The following is a 17587-nucleotide window of genomic DNA, read 5'->3' on the forward strand; positions in this document are numbered from 1 at the left end:
GATCCTAAATGGGTTGTACTGCAAGACATGCAGAATAAGCTTGCCTCTCTTATGGAGGACTATTCTGCTGAAAAGGTTCACGATGATCCTCACCGCTTAGCTGATCGAGATCCTGGCCGTCAGCCGCCCAAACGAGCCTTTGCTCGTCCTGTTGACGTTGGCGTTACAAAGTCACGTCAGTCACGTTTTGTAGAGCCTCACTCGATGCAGTCCCGTGTTGACTTTCAGCCGCATGTGGACGTTCAGCCGCTGCCGAATGCTCTTGTTGACGTTCAGGACGTTCGCCAACCAGCGAAGTTGACTTGTTTTGACGCTGAGCGTCAAGCACCGCAGTCAAGAGTTGTTTTGACTGCTCAGTCTAGGCAGTCAAGGCAGTCTCGAGTTGACGTCGAGCGTCCTCCCGCTCCTGTTGTTGTTGACAGTCAGGCTGTTAAGCAGTTACATGACGTAGCGTCCTGGACTGCTACTGATGCACCGGTGCGTGTGGACTCTGCTTGTCAAGCATTGCCACCAAGGCAGGTCTCGCCTTTGCTTGTAACTCAGCAGTTATCGGACGAAGCTCCTTCAGATGAGGACGTTGCTGATCCTCATCCTGATGATAAGGCGGTTCCTCCTTCGATGGACTTTAAGAAGATCATGTTGATTTTCAAGGATCTTTTTCCAGATCACTTTGTTGCTGTTGCTCCTCGTTCGCCTCCGTCTGAGTTTGCTCTAGGCTTACCTGCTACCAAGCCAGCCTTTACTAAGCTAGTGCTTTCTCGCTCTTCCAAGAGGGCTTTACGTCTTCTAGGCGACTGGTTGGATACCAGGAGGAGTTTGGGGAAGACGGCCTTTGCCTTCCCTCCTTCTAAGCTTGCTTCTAGATCGAGCGTCTGGTATGACACGGGAGAAGTTCTCGGCTTGGGAGTCCCTGCCTCTGCCCAGGGTGACTTCTCAAGCCTCGTAGACTCTCCCCGTCGCCTGGCCATGAGACGCTCGAAGATTTGTTGGTCCTCCTCGGACCTTGACCATCTGCTTAAAGGCGTATACAGGGCCTTTGAAGTGTTTAACTTTCTTGACTGGTCATTAGGAGCTTTAAGTAGGAAGATCTCGTCTGCCGACCAAGATGTTTCCTTACTTATCATGTCCTGTATGGATAAAGCCATCCGCGATGGCTCCAATGAGCTCGCCTCCACATTTACGTCGGGAGTCTTAAAGAAGCGAGAAACCCTTTGCTCTTTCCTTTCGGCAGGATTTACTCCGTCAGAGATTGGAACTGCTCTTTGCTCCCTTATCAGCGTCCTTGTTTCCGCAACAGCTGGTTAAGGATATAGCTGCTTCGCTTGTGCAGAAGGACACCCATGACCTGATGGCGTCCTCTGCTCGCAAACGGGCTCCTTCTGCATCCTTTGCTGTGAGACCCAGGATCGAGACTCCTGCATCTAGATTTATCCCGCCCTTTCGTGGCAGAGCTCCCAGCAGGGGAAGCTCTCGTGCCGAAGGAAAGAGAGGTAAGAAGAGAGGAGCCAAGTCCTCCCGTGGCAGAGTCTGACTGCCCACAGCCTCAGACAGCGGTAGGTGCCATATTGAAGAGCTTCTGGCAGGCCTGGGAGAAGAGGGGTGCAGACCAAGAGTCTGTTCTGTTGCTCAGAGAGGGGTACAAAATACCGTTTGTACGCAAACCTCCTCTAGTGACAACTCCCATAGACCTCTCTCCCAGGTACCGAAAGGAGTCAAAGAGACAAGCCCTAAATCAAGAAGTGTCTCTGTTGCTAGAGAAGGGAGCGGTGGTGAAAGTTTCGGACCTTCAATCACCGGGGTTTTACAACCGTCTCTTCCTAGTCCCAAAGCATACAGGAGGTTGGAGACCGGTGCTAGACGTCAGTGCGCTCAACGTTTTTGTTACAAAAACAAAATTCACGATGGAGACCACGAAGTCCGTCTTAGCAGCGGTCAGAGAGGGAGACTGGATGGTCTCTCTCAACCTACGAGATGCGTACTTCCACATTCCTATACACCCGGATTCCCAACCGTTTCTGAGGTTTGTTTACAGGAATGTGGTGTACCAGTTTCGAGCCCTGTGCTTTGGCCTCAGTCCTGCTCCTCTCGTGTTTACGAGGCTCATGAGGAATGTGGCAAAATTCCTCCATCTATCGGGAATCCGAGCCTCCCTGTACTTGGACGACTGGCTTCTCAGAGCATCGTCCAGTCATCGCTGTCTGCAGGATCTACATTGGACATTGGGTCTGGCCAAGGAGTTGGGACTTTTGGTCAACCTAGAAAAGTCCCAACTGATCCCATCCCAGACTATTCTATATTTGGGGATGGAGATTCGCAGTCCAGTTTTTCGGGCTTTTCCGTCTGCCACCCGAATAGAACAAGCCCTGCTCAAAGTCCAACCAATGCTGAAAAGAGAACGTTGTTCAGTCAGGAGTTGGATGAGTCTCGTAGGGACTCTCTCATCCCTGGAGCAGTTTGTCTCGCTAGGGAGACTACACCTTCGGCCTCTCCAGTTCCATCTAGCCTCTCACTGGAACAAGGACAAGACGTTAGAGACGGTATCAATCCCAGTCTCCGAACCAGTAAAGGCATGCCTGAAATGGTGGGACAGCAATATCAGTCTGAGAGAGGGACTATCCCTAGCAGTCAAGAACCCAAACCACGTGTTGTTCTCAGACGCGTCGGATTTGGGTTGGGGTGCGACCCTGGACGGTCAGGAATGCTCGGGTCTGTGGACCTCAAGTCAGAAGAGCATGCACATCAACGGCAAGGAGCTATTAGCAGTCCACTTGGCCTTGATGAAATTCGAAAGCTTTCTTCGAAACAAAGTGGTAGAGGTCAACTCAGACAACACCACAGCTTTGGCGTACATCTCCAAGCAAGGAGGCACACACTCCCTCACGCTGTACGAGATCGCAAGGGACCTTCTCATATGGTCAAGAAATCGAGGCATCTCCCTGTTGACGAGATTCATCCAGGGGGACTTGAACGTCTTGGCAGACTGTCTCAGTCGGAGGGGTCAGGTGATACCCACGGAATGGACCCTCCACAAGGACGTGTGCAAGAGTCTTTGGGCGACTTGGGGTCAACCCACCATAGACCTCTTTGCCACCTCGTTGACCAAAAGGTTACCAATCTATTGCTCACCAGTCCCAGATCCAGAAGCAATCCACATAGATGCGTTTCTACTGGATTGGTCTCATCTGGACTTATATGCATTCCCACCATTCAAGATAGTCAACAAGGTACTGCAGAAGTTCGCCTCTCACGAAGGGACAAGGTTGACGTTGGTTGCTCCCCTCTGGCCCGCGAGAGAGTGGTTCACCGAGGTACTTCAATGGCTGGTAGACATTCCAAGAAGTCTTCCTCTAAGGGTAGATCTCTTACGTCAGCCCCACGTAAAGAATGTTCATCAAAGCCTCCCCGCGCTTCGTCTGACTGCCTTCAGACTATCGAGAGACTCTCAAGAGCTCGAGGCTTTTCGAAGGAGGCAGCCAGTGCGATTGCGAGAGCTAGGAGAGCTTCTACCATCAGAGTATACCAGTCGAAGTGGGAAGTCTTTCGAGACTGGTGCAAGTCAGCATCTGTGTCCTCGTCCAGTACCTCTGTAGCCCAAATCGCAGATTTTCTTTTACATCTGAGAAATGTTCGCTCCCTCTCAGCTCCCACGATTAAGGGCTACAGGAGCATGTTGGCTTCGGTCTTTCGTCATAGAGGCTTAGATCTTTCCAACAATAAAGATCTCCAAGATCTCCTTAAGTCTTTCGAGACCTCTAAGGAACGTCGTTTGGCAACTCCTGGATGGAACTTAGACGTGGTCCTAAGGTTCCTCATGTCAGACAGGTTTGAGCCATTACATTCAGCCTCCCTGAAGGATCTCACCCTCAAGACGCTTTTTCTAGTGTGCTTGGCTTCGGCTGAAAGGGTCAGTGAAATTCATGCCTTCAGTAAGAACATCGGCTTTTCTACAGAAAAAGCCACATGTTCACTTCAACTTGGTTTCCTGGCCAAAAATGAACTGCCTTCTCGTCCTTGGCCTAAGTCCTTTGATATACCTTGCCTGTCAGAGATCGTAGGCAACGAACTTGAAAGAGTGCTGTGTCCAGTTAGAGCTCTTAAGTTCTACTTAGCTCGTACTAAGTCCTTACGAGGTGGATCTGAGGCATTATGGTGCTCAGTTAAGAAACCATCATTGCCTATGTCAAAGAATGCTTTGTCGTATTTTATCAGATTTTTAATACAAGAGGCTCATTCTCACTTGAATGAAAAAGACCGATGCTTGCTTAAGGTTAAGACGCACGAAGTAAGAGCTATAGCAACTTCCGTGGCCTTTAAGCAAAATAGATCTCTGTAAAGTATTATGGACGCGACCTTTTGGAGAAGCAAGTCGGTATTCGCGTCATTTTACTTAAAAGATGTCCAGACTCTTTACGAGGACTGCTACACACTGGGTCCATTCGTTGCAGCGAGTGCAGTAGTGGGTGAGGGTTCTACCACTACATTACCTTAATTCCAATATCCTTTTAATCTGTCTCTTGAAATGTTTTTAATCTTGTTTTTGGGTTGTACGGAAGGCTAAGAAGCCTTTCGCATCCTGGTTGATTTGGCGGGTGGTCAAATGTCATTTCTTGAGAGCGCCCAGATTAGGGGTTTGATGAGGTCCTGTTGTATGGGTTGCAGCCCTTGATACTTCAGCTCCTGGGAGTCTTTCAGCATCCTAAGAGGATCGCTGGGCTTCGTGAGGAAGACAGACTAACAAGGCAGAGTAATCGTCTAAGTCAACTTCCTTACCAGGTACCTATATATATTTGGGTTTTGTTATGATATAACTGTCAAAAACTCTAAGCATATACGCTGTAAACTTAATTAATTCTGGTCTCTACCCACCACCATGGGTGTGAATCAGCTATTATATATTCACCGGCTAAGTTAAATATTTAAAAATATTTTAATTATAAAATAAATTTTTGAATATACTTACCCGGTGAATATATAAATTAAAGGCCCCCCTTCCTCCCCGATAGAGACCCAGCGGGATGAGAAGAATTGGAGCTGTTTACATGAATATGCGGTATCTGGCCGATAGTTGGCGCTGGTGGGCACACCCGCAACCTTCATAGCGATCGCTCGCGAGTTTTTGTGTTTTTCTGTCGAGCCGCCGGAGACGTCAGCTATTATATGTTCACCGGGTAAGTATATTCAAAAATTTATTTTATAATTAAAATATCATTTTCCAATTATATTGGTCCTTTTAGTATTTTTTCTTTTGCTAATCTGTTTACAAAGATTAATAGAGAATTACAGTTCAGTTAATTTTAATACGACGTAGTATTCATGATAATCGATATAATCACACGATTCTTTGTATAGTTGTTTACTGTTCGTTTTTGGAATACTAAATTTTTTCGTATAATATTTTTAAATGTTCCAATTGTTAAATGTGACTTCGTCTTTTATTGGAACCCCTTAATATTAAGGGTTGATTTAAATATATAGATATATTCTTTATTCCTATATCTATTCATGTAATATGTTAATATTTTATATTGAATATTTTGTTACATTTTATATGGGATTCAGTGTCTATTGCATTCCCATTCAAGCCCTTGACAGAATAGTAAGTTCTCCCTCTAAGGGCGTGTATACTTTTGGTTTTATACCAACGAGTCAAAAAATGCAAATTTTTCGTGCTAAATTAGTGCAGTGAATCTTATTCAATACAGTGGAGGGTGCTTCTGTTCGGACCTGTCGTTATCCTAGCCTTAGACCTCTTTCAAGCTCCCGGACCCATGGGAGAAGTTAAGTCGAGTGGCAAAGGGAGGCGAGAGGCTTAGCCTGGCGCTTACCGTCTTATAAGACCCGAACAGAAGTCCCCTCGAGCGTTTTCTGTTGACGATACCCAGAACGCTCGCCCTCGCCATAGGTAAGGCGAGGTAAAAATGTTTTCTAAATGTTTTCAGCTTCGCGCATCAGCCTGATGCGCGAAGCTGAAAACAAAATTGAAATCATTCTTGACAGGTAATGAGCATTTAATGTTCTTGCCTCTTAAAAAGAGCTGAACTTGATGGCGCGTGCCAAGCAGCTGAGCATGATGGCGCTCGCCAGGTGGCTTAGCATGGTGCCTCGCGCTAAGCTGAGCGTGACAACAATAGAACGTTGCTCATCTAGCTTTCACTGCACGCGATCGGCATAGCTCCGAGCATCATAATTGCAAGCGTTATTGTTCTAAAAGTCACGTGGCGCCGAGCGTCAAGAGCTTTCATGACATCGATTAGAACTTGATGTCTACATGACCATAAGCGTCTAGCGTTGGAGCTTTGTTACGCCAGGCGCTATATTAAGAAATAAATATTAACTAGAAAGATATTACATGCACCGCCGCTCCCGCCAGACTGTTTTCCGTCTGCTGAAATACGGAGTGTGATGTAATCGATGAGGAAGGCGAGTTCGCGATCAAAGTTTTATACACCGGTGTCACCTAATGTTGATCCTAGTTGGACTATGCTGCTGGCATAAGCAACAACTCTCATCCGTTATGCAGTCTTATCAGTCTGCTGTTAGCAAAGCGATGGTTCGTCATGATTCTTTTCAGGACGCGTTGTCGCACAGGCGACCTACCAGGAAGCTAATTTTGAACAGCGTGATAAGGCTTCTATAGCCCATTGAGTGTCTTCTCTTGATACCAGACATCAAACGGCCAAGCGTGTCATAGAGCGTTTTCCTTCCAAGCGCTGAACGTGACATCGGGCGTCAAGCTGAACATGACATCGGGCGTCAAGCTGAACGTGACGTCGAACGTCAAACAAACCGTGAAGTCAAACGTCAAGCTGAACGTGACGTCGAACGTCAAACAAACCGTGAAGTCGAACGTCAAACAAACCGTGACGTCCAACGTCAGTCACATACGGTTCAAGCTAGGTCCAGAGGACAAAACCTCTCTATGGAGACTCATAAGACTTTGCTTACAGCAGTAAAAAAGGTCCACTGGATGATCTCTTTAGATCTCCAGGATGCTTACTTCTACTTCCTCTTCCATCCAAACTTAAAGCTACCGGAAGGTTTGTGCATGGGAGGAAGTTGTCCAGTTTTGAGTTCTTTGTTTCGGGCTATGCACCACCCCTCGAATAGAGGGTGCGTCTGTTAGGAAATATCGTGGTTTCCTATCCTTAGACCTCTGGAATGAAGTATTCCGGTTTCGGGCCTTATGCTTTAGCCTCACCACCGCCCCTCTAGTCTTCACAAAGATCATAATGAATGTGGCAAGCATGCTCCACTCAGGAGGCATCAGAGCCCCCTTGTACTTGGACGATTGGCTACTAAGAGCCCCCTCACTCAATCGCTGTCTGAAGGATTTGCGTCTGACAATGAGTCTGTCAGAGGAGCTAGGACTTCTGGTGAATTCAGAGAAGTCTCAATTGATCCCTTTCCAGAAGATCCATTATTTAGGGATGGAGATTCACAGTCTGACTTTTCAGGTTTTTTCCACCTGCAAGAATTCAGCTAGCTCTCCTAAGGCTTTGTGCCTTTCTAAAGAAGGAGTTTTGTTCAGTGAGGGAATGGATGATTCCTGGGAACCCTCTCTTCACCAGAACAATTTGTATGTCTGGGGAAACTAAATTTACGACCCCTTCAGTTCCATTTCAATTGCCATTGGAGCAAAGAGGACAGCCTCGACAAGGAGAGCATTCCTCTTACGGAACCAATAAAAGAGTGCCTTCGTTGGTGGAACAACATAAACAGACTCCAGGAAGGTCTCTCTTTGGAACAAAGGGAGCCCAGACCTTGTGTTGTTTTCCGACGCCTCAGACTCGGGGTGGAGAGCAACACTAGGAAAGTCAGAGATTTCAGGTCTGTAAACAAAACAACAGCAAAGTCTCCACATCAATCAAAAGGAGCTGTTAGCATTCCTGTTGGCTCTCAAGGGGTTCTAGAAGCTAGTATTGAACAAAGTAATACAAATCAGTGCAGAAAATACCACAGCTTTGGCCTACATAGCGAAACAAGGGGGAACGCATTCGAGGTCTCTTTACGAGTTGGCAAACCTCTTCTCGTTTGGGCACATCAAAGAAAGATATCCCTATTGACAAGATTCATTCAAGGGAAAAAGATTGTGAGGGCAGACAGCCTCACCAGGAGGAATCAAGTTCTCCCCACAGAGTGGACACTGCATCTAGATGTATGCAAGAAACTTTGGCGGATTTGGGCCGCCCCCTTATAGATCTATTCGCAACCTCAAAACCAAAAGACTAGAGAATTATTGCTCCCCAGTTCCGGATCTCGAAGCGTCACACATAGATGCGTTCCTGATGGACTGGTCACACCTAGATGTGTACGTTTTCCCTCCATTCAAGGTGCTGCACAGAGTACTACAAAAGTTTGTGTCTCACGAGGGAACCAGATTGACGTTAATAGCCCCCTTCTGGACGTCGAGAGGTTGGTTCACAGAGGTACTGTAATGGTTGGTGGATGTTCCAAGAAGCTTGCCATTGAGAATAGATCTTCTCAGACAACCCCACTTGGCAAGAAACCATCTAAACCTCCCAGCTCTACGTCTGACTGCCTTCAGAGTATCAAAAAACTCGCAAGATCTAGAGTATTTTCGAAGGAAGCAGCTAATGCTATTGCTAGAGCAAGAAGAACTACTTTCAGGGTGTACCAATCCAAGTTGGAAGTTTTTAGAGCATGGTGTAAAACAAACTCTGTTTCTTCATCCAGTACCTCTATAGCTCAAATTGCCGATTTCTTTTTAGAGCTTAGAAGAAGGCACAATTTCTCCTCCTCAACCATTAAAGGGTACAGGAGTATGTTAGCAGCGGTCTTCAAGCATAGACATTTAGACCTCTCGAATAACAAGGACCTTCAGGATCTCCTTAGATCCTTTGAAACCTCTAAGAAACGTCAACAGGATTCACCAGCCTGGTATTTAGACATGGTTTTAAAATTTCTTATGAGTGACAGGTTCGAACCTTTGAACTCTGCTTCTTTTAAAGGTCTGACTTTAAAGACTTTATTTTTAGTAAGCTTAGCAACAGCTAAAAGGGTCAGTGAAGTTCATGCTTTTAGCAAAAACATTGGCTTTAGAAACGGCAAAGCTATATGCTCCATGCAGCTTGATTTTCTAGCCAAAAATGAACGTCCTTCTCGCCCATGGCCAAAATCTTTTGAAATTGCTAACACCTCTGATTTGGTGGGTGAGGAGCTGGAGAAGGTTCTTTGTCCTGTTAGAGCACTAAGATTCTATTTAGACAGGACTAAAGGTTTACGAGGCAGTTCAGAAGCTCTTTGGTGTGCAGTCAAAAAGCCTGCTTTACCTATGTCTAAAAACGTCTTATCATATTTCATAAGACTTTTAATTAAAGAAGCTCATACACACTGTGGTGAGGCAGATCTTAAGCTCCTGAAAGCTAAGACTCTGAAGTTAGAGCTGTGGCAACTTCTGTGGCTTTTAAACAAAATCGTTCTCTGCAAAGTATGATGAATACAACATTTTGGAGAAGTAATCTGTACTCGCATCACTTGATTAAAACGTGTCCAGACTCTTTATGAGGACTGCTACACTGGGTCCATTTGTAGCAGCGAATGCAGTAGTAGGGAAAGGATCTACCACTACACTCCCTTTATCCCTAGTACCCTTTTCCCCTCTTGGAACTTGTATATATTTTTATGATTGGAGGAAATTGTTAGACAATCTTCCGCAATCTTTTGACTTAGTCAGGTAGTCATTTGTTCCTTGAGAGTGCCCGGAACAAGGGTATTAGTTGAGGTCCTGTCAGCATAGAGGTTATTCACCGTTTGACAGCTCCTAGAGTTCTTCAGCCCCCTGGGTGGATCGCTGGTTCTCAAAGGACAGCAGACTTATTAATGCAGAGAACCATTGAAATCAGCTTCCTTAATAGGTACGAACCCTTAAGCTAGTTTTGTTTTAAACTCTTAAAGGAAATTCCATTAATGTTGCTGTCTCTGACCCACCACCAAGGGTGTCAATCAGCTATTATAGATAACCAGCGGGTAAGTTTAAATGTTTAAAAATTATATTTTCATAATGAAATATATTTTTGAACATACTTACCCGCTGGTTATATAACTTTAAATCCCCCCCTTTCCTCCCCTCTAGAGACCTATGGGCAAGGAAAATCTGATACTAGGAGGGATAGTTCGACCTAACTCCGTGGTGGCGCTAGTGTATACCTGGTATATCTATGCGATTGCTGCGAGTTTTGAATTTCTGCCGGACAGAAGAATAAAGCTATTATATATAACCAGCGGGTAAGTATGTTAAAAAATTTATTTTATTATGAAAATATCATATTTTCCGATAGATAGAGCCCGTTTTGTCCCTGGTTATGAAACATTCGTTTGTACTATTAATGCTGTCCTTACTGTACATTCTTACCTTTCGGTAAAGTTTTTAGTTGCTGGGGACACGTCCTATAAATTTGCATTTAATACTGCTGTAATAATTATCATGAAATGTTAGGTAGGGAATATGTTGTTATAATGCATCAGTCGCCGAAGTCGCAGCCAAGTTACTCTACAGTATTGTAAAATCTTCCCCGAGTGTTGCATCCATTGGTCGGCACTCCGTTCGCCTATCGGCTGTTGTCGCAAGATTGAAAATTCAGTGATGTTTGGACTTGTGTTTTCGCTAATCCCAACAATCTACATTCTTACCCCCTTTTTGAGAATGTAGTTCGTTGGGACACGTCCTGGAATTATGCCGAACTCTAATTTGTTTTACAGTATCTATAACCAAAGGTTAGGTTAGGAACCATCTGGTTAAGATGTTTAGGAGGGTTATGCCAGTGTCAACCAGCCCACATGAACTTTGTGTGCTTGTAGGCCTGCTTTTTTTTGCTGCATGATGTTAGCATTTGAGGGATAATGCAATGCAATTTAAAAAAATTATTCACTATACTATGATACTTGCTATGAAACTTGGCTATAGCATTGAAATAGCCATAGTGGCAGCCATTACACTTTCTTACATTAGGGTCAATAACGCACACTCGACACATAACACAGCTACAAAGTACAGTAACTGAGAAGTTGTCCTAAGAAAACAGGGTGTATCACAGAACTGCCTATGTCACACTCAAGCATTCATACATGCCCAAATTTGGTAAACTTCGTCATATGGTAGGGTAAGGAAGGAGTAGGAGCTACTTACAAATGAATGTACAGGAGTAATTCCATTGGTAGAAAGTGGATGGATGGCTTGTCCACAGGAAGTCTAAAGTTCTAATCGTGCAACAAGCTATGCACAAACGGAAGCAGATACGTCAGACTTTTAAAATGTAATTGTTCCGTAACTGAAATACAAACCACGCTATTTAATATGGGTTATTACTTCGGCGTAGCTGAAATGACGAGCCATTAGAATTTTAACGAGGGTTTACTACCCCACCGCTAGTTAGCGGGGGGTAGGGAGGGGTAGCTTGCTAACACCCCCCCCCCTCACACACACCTGTGAATACTTAACTTTGCTTTTGGCTCGGGTGATGAACAGACGTGTCTGTTCTCACCCTCACTTGACTGCCATTAATCTGTTTTTGCTTTCTCATTTTCTACAGAGTGTGTGAAGTTGGCCTCTATTAATAATGCGTACGTGTCCTGGTTTACCTGACCGCCCTTGTGGGACTTTTATGTCGGCGGTCGACACAGATCCTCACACCTTGTGTCCTCATTGTAGGGGCCAACGGTGTGATAGGGGTAATGTATGCGGTGAGTGTAGGGAGTGGTCTACCTCCCAGTGGGTGAGGTTTGCCCGGCGCCGGAAGAAGAAGTCCAAAAGGGATATTTCTCCTTCAAAGGCTTTTTTGAAGAGAGAAAATCCCAAGGCGTCTTCTTCCATAGCCCAAACCTCCTCCGAAGCTCCCACTCGATCGGTCTCTTCCGAGAGGCCGTCGAGGGGTAGCGTAGGCCATAGTTTTGTTGACCGATCCCGGGGTGCGGGAGAGGTAGTTGCCTCCCATAGCGAGGCAGCTGCCCCTCCTCCCCCGGAGGAGGATATTGATTTCTCTGTAAATAATAATGATTTGTTACAGCTTTAGACTTCCTTGGGGCTTCAGGGTTCGCCCTCCAAGCCCTGTTTGACATGATCCAACTGGGAGCAGCTGTTAAGCAATCGCCGGCGATAGCAGACGTAGATCCTCTGTCTATCGTCGATGTTATTATAACGGAGGCCTCCGGTGTGTCTGATCAAACTCCTGCTCCTGTTGTTGCTGAGGTAGCTGAAGGCTCTGATTCCCCCTCTGAACATCCTTCGAGGGTGGAACTTAGTCCCACGGTCTCTCCTGCTGGTGATTCTCCCCCTTGGGGGAGTTCACTTACAGAGACTCCTCTGCGGAGGCCTTAGGATGGCTAGCTTGCTGATCCCACGGCCCCTAGAGGGCGTATAAGGCGGAAGGCTCGTCCTCCCCTTCGCCGTAGAGGACTTCCTTCTCCTCCCAAGGGAGTTAGGAGGCGCCTCTTCGGCTCGTCATCCCCGCAGTCCTCTGCGGAGGAGACTCTCCGTTCACCGATCCTGCCAGCTACCACCTTAGACCTCTCCGGAGACTTCGGTGGAAGGTCGTCCTTCGGGACCCTCTGACCTGTCACCCTCCAGACCTGCTGACCTGCCGTCACCCTTCAAGGCTGCTGACGCGCTATATGCGCCTTCTAATCCTGTCATTGCACAGGCACCAGTCCCTTCGGGGTACAAGGGACTTGAGCGCAAAACTGTGCCTCAGTCCCTTAAGCGCCAGGTACCCCCTGCACGCCATCACGCTGCTGTTCCTGTTCCTGTTCCTACGCGCCAGGGTCCCCCTGCGCGCCCCCGATCTCCTGCACGCCAGCGGCCATGATCTCCTGCGCGCCAGCACCCACCTGCAGTTCCTGCTATAGCGCGCCAGCGCTCTCCTGCGCACACGGGCTCACCTGCGCGCCAGCGCTCGTCTGTTCCTCCTACAGTGCTCTAGCGCTCTCCTGCTCGTCAGCGCTCTCCAGTGCCTCAGCGCACTCCTGGAGTTAAGCGGGCAGTTGCGGTTCCTGATACAGCGCTCAAGTGCTCCTACGTTCCAGCGCGCAGTCCAGGAGGTACCTAAGTTAGTGCACGGGCGCTCACAAGTACCCCTGCCCTCTTCCAAAATGCGCACTCCTGTGCGCCCGAATCCTGTTGCGTGCGATGCGCGCCCAACTCAGCAGCGCACACCTGCGCGCCCGAATCCTTTTGCGCGCCCATCGCAGCAGCACACTCCTGTGCGCCCGCGATCTCCTGCGCGCCCGGCGTGCCCACGATCTCCTCAGGGGGCAGTTCCTGCACCACCTGCGCAGCGCTCTCCTGTGGGCCAGTGCGCAAATTCACCTTTGCGCTATCACGAGGCTGCGCAATCATGCCCTCGCCCCGTACTCCCAGATACGCGCGCTCCATGCCCACGCGCTAGGGACACTTCTCCTGCGCATGCGCGCCCAACAGTCTCGCCCACACGGGCTCTTCTGCAGGTTCCTCCGCGCACGCGCGAGTAAAGGATTGCTCACGCACCAGCTCCCATCCAGCCTTCAACCCCGCCCCACGTTCCAGCTCCTGCGCGTCGCACGCCCTCACCATCACCTATACGCGCCTGCGCCCACTCGCCCTCGCAAAATTCCTACCGTGCACGATCCTCCCGCGTGCAATCCAGGGCAGAGCTTATCGCGCGATCCCGCACGCGACTTCACAGGGCTTCAGGCGGACAGGTCATCGTCTCGTTCCCCTCCTCGCAAGCGCAGAACAGCGCGCTCGCCGGAGGAGGGGAGGTTTCCGGAAAGGTCTAAGGACTCTTTCTTCAGCTTCGTTTCAGGCAAACCCTCGTTTGTCGACTCCTCCTAGGGATCGATCGATCCCCTTCCCTCCAGAGGGAGTGTCTGACAGCGCGACTGTCAGCCAACAGCCCTGGTTTGGGACCATAGTCAGAGCTCTCATGCAGGCTTTTAAGCATGTGTTCTCTGAACTGGGTCACAAAGCAGTGGCGACTTCGTCTTCCCTGAAGAGGAAGAGAGGAGTCCCCTCCGTGGTGACTTCTCCGAGGGCTAAGCTGTCTCCTCGGAAATCCTTGCGCAAGGCTCCATCTCCCCCCCCAGACTTTCTCTCCCTCCCCTGTGGATGAGGATTTCCCATCCTCAGGGGAGTCGGACGAGCCGGTCCGTTCCCCCATCGCACGGCAGTGAAGAGCCTGCAATCGTCGTTACTAGAGTCCTGTATCCCTCCCAGGAGGGAGCCGAAGGACTCGAAGACTTTACTTAAGTCTTCTGCAAGAATCAGACAGGAGCCAGCTAGACCTTCGGAGAATGTCCACGAGTCCCCTCAGGAAGAGCCACTGGGGACAGGAGACTTTGCTGCTAGCCCTTCGGGAGGAGAGCTTCAAGAGTCAGAACATGTGTTCTGGCAAGTTCTGACCCTCATGAGAAATCTCAACGGGTTTCCGGACCCAGAGATTCCTCCTCGTGAGGGTAAGGACACGGTCTTGGACTGAGTCTACGGCACCCAGAAACCCTCTAGGGCCAGTGCAGCTTTGCCCTGGTCACAATGGATGAAGAGTGCCAGAGACAAAGTCGAGGGCCAGCTCTCTGAGCTTGCCTCCTCCAACAGATCCAGCACCGGTAACAAGCTCCTCCCTCCTCCTCGAGTCCACCAGAGGAGGTATTTCGAGATCTTAGAGGAGACTTGTTTGGGTCTTCCTATTCACCATGCTGTGGAAGAACTCACTGAGGGAGTCCCTCTAGAGAGAGACTCCAACCGGTAGGTTTCATATTCTGCTACCGAGATCCTAAGCCAGGAGAAGGTGGCGAAGTGTGCCATGCAGGCAACCTCGTGGCTTGACATCTGGCTGGGGTCTCTGGGCATCCTTGTGCGGTCTGAGGATCTGTCCAAGGAAAGCACCAGGAAGGCACTGGAGACATTCTTATTCTCAGGCACGCGGATTATCGAGTTTCTGGCCCACCAAGTCTCGAGCTTGTGGGCCAATACGATCCTGAAACGTCGAGACGCAGTTGCCGAGAGATTTCACCAGAAGGTCCCCAGTTCCGACGTTAGCAGGCTCAGACACACTTCCGTACTCGGTAAGAGTTTGTTCGAGCCTAAGGACGTGGAGCTAGCTGCTGAGAGGTGGAGGAAGTCCAACCAGGATTCCCTCCTCCATAGGGCCCTGACATCAAGGCCCTACATACCTCCAGCAACCCAACAGCCCCTTCCAGCTAAGAATGCAAAGAAGACGACAGCAGCAAAGCCAAAGGTGTCTAAGCCCTTTCCTGTCAAGGACAGGAAGGGCAGAAAGTCCTCCAGGGGAGGTAAAAATCCTAGAGGGAGCGGCCGAGGCCGTAAACGCTAGCATTGGCAGTCCCCCTGCATGTCCACCAGTGGGGGGATGCCTACAAAGTTGCGCGACAAGGTGGCAGCAACTCGGGGCAGATACCTGGACGATTTCCGTGATCGGTCAGGGATATCGCGTCCCGTTCACGACATCTCTACCTCCCCTGACAGCGAAGCCAGTGTCATTAAGCTCCCTTACCATGGGATCGGTAAGGGGGCAAGCCCTCCGGGCAGAAGTCGAGACCATGTTGAAGAAGGACGCTCTCCAAGAGGTGGCAGACGGGTCCCCAGGCTTCTACAGTCGACTCTTTCTTGTAAAGAAGGCGTCTGGAGGCTGGAGACCAGTCATCGACCTCTCGACCTTGAACGGGTTTGTCAAACAGACACCGTTCAGCATGGAGACAGCAGACACGGTCAGACTTGCAATGAGACCACAAGACTTCATGTGTACACTGGACCTGAAGGACGCGTACTTCCAGATCCCAGTCCACCCGTCTTCGAGGAAGTACTTAAGATTTTGCCTAGACAACAAGATCTACCAGTTCACTGTGCTTCGCTTTGGTCTCTCCACAGCTCCTCAAGTATTCACCAGTGTGTTCACCCTGATATCATCTTGGGCTCATAGGATCGGTATCCGTCTCCTCGGTTACCTGGACGACTGGCTGATCCTAGCAGACTCTGAGGCAACCCTTCTTCGCCACCGAGACAAGCTTCTCGAACTTTGCCAGGATCTAGGGATCATGGTAAATCTCGAGAAGTCTTCTCTGCAGCCCTCTCAGAAACTGGTATACCTAGGCATGGTCATAGACACCAATCTCCACAAAGCCTTCCCATCAGACGACAGGATAGCAAGGCTGAGGAAGGTCGCAATGCCTTTCCTCAAACGAGAAGAACTCCCAGCCCAAGCGTGGTTACGACTCCTCGGCCACTTCTCTTCCTTGGCCCGTCTGGTTCCCAGTGGTTGCCTCAGAATGAGATCTCTCCAGTGGCGACTCAAGCTACCCCTCCCTACCCCCCCCGCTAAGTAGCGGTGGGGTAGTAAACCCTCGTTAAAATTCTAATGGCTCGTCATTTCAGCTACGCCGAAGTAATAACCCATATCAAATAGCTAAGGTTTGTATAGTTAGGAAAAATACAAATTATCTACGAATTTGTCATATAAAAGTTAAAAGGGATTTTGACGAAGGAAAAATCTATTTCTGGGGAGAGACCTGTGGCGCCCGGTGAAAAGGGTCCTTCTTTACACTTTTCTGATATAAACCTTCCAAATATACCAGAGAAAGATAAAAGCATGGAATGCAGAGGTTACTACCCTCGCGCGAGCACCTTGTGGATGTCGTGTATAAAGCAGGGGCGCGTGAAAGCCACTATTCACAGGCTGTCTTCCATTTAGCTAATTCCTTCGTCAAAAGGGATGGGCTGATACAGAGGCACCAGCTACGCTACCAGAACCACGCCACCGACGCCCGACGCGAGCGCCATTTGAACAACATCCTTCTGTTTTGGACTTGCTAGCTTGATCTTAGATTTTTGTGTTCTCGGTGTTTTCACGTTTCGTGGATTTATTTCATCATGGCCGAAGCTCCAAGTTCACCCATACCAATGTTAAGTACCATAGTTTGTTTTGACAGCTTTTTGCAGTACCGGGCATTTGTTCTCTTCCCAGTATAGTGTTGTTTTTATTTTGACCGGCTTGGCCTTCCGCTGTGTCGGCAGCCATTGTTGTTTTGATTTGACTCGCTGGGAATTCATGTTAGTCTTGCCCATTTGGTACTCTGTCAGTTAGGTTCTTGGTTAAGTCACTGGCCTTACGCCTTTTTGAACCATTATTATTATTATTATTATTATTATTTCCTATGGTACTTTTTGCTAGCAAGTCCAGTCTCGAACAAGAATAGCGTTCTGGCTTTATTATAGTTTAGTACCCGCCCTGAGAGGCGTTCGTCAGTGGACTATATCCTTTTAAATTTTGTTAAAGCAGACGTTATTCTTCGTTCGTAGTCTTGTATTTGACGTTACAATTTTATTGTTATGCTTATATCATATTATAGTGTGCTTAATTAGGATTCTTTATAGTGTAACCACGAGAGCGAGAGCATGGAGTTCTCGTTTTCTGTCGCTCAGTCACGAGTTACCCTTTCTCTCGTTTTCTTTCTGAACCTCGTGTATGAGAGGTGGATTTCCCGTTTTCCGTTTTATACGATCACGGGTTCTCCCTCCCCCCCCTCTCCCTCTTATATTTCGGGGGAAGAGGATTCCCGTATTTTGTGCAATTTTTTATGG

The 17587-nt window shown here is 48.3% G+C and overlaps 1 protein-coding gene across 1 annotated transcript in view; it reads left to right on the top strand.

Moving 5' to 3' along the window:
* boca (LDLR chaperone boca) overlaps positions 1 to 17587 on the top strand; it is an 84723-nt gene that overhangs the window by 22249 nt on the left and 44887 nt on the right. The window lies entirely within an intron of this gene.

This window comes from Palaemon carinicauda, chromosome 24 (genome assembly GCF_036898095.1).
Source record: "Palaemon carinicauda isolate YSFRI2023 chromosome 24, ASM3689809v2, whole genome shotgun sequence".
In the NCBI taxonomy this organism is placed as follows: Eukaryota; Metazoa; Arthropoda; class Malacostraca; order Decapoda; family Palaemonidae; genus Palaemon; species Palaemon carinicauda.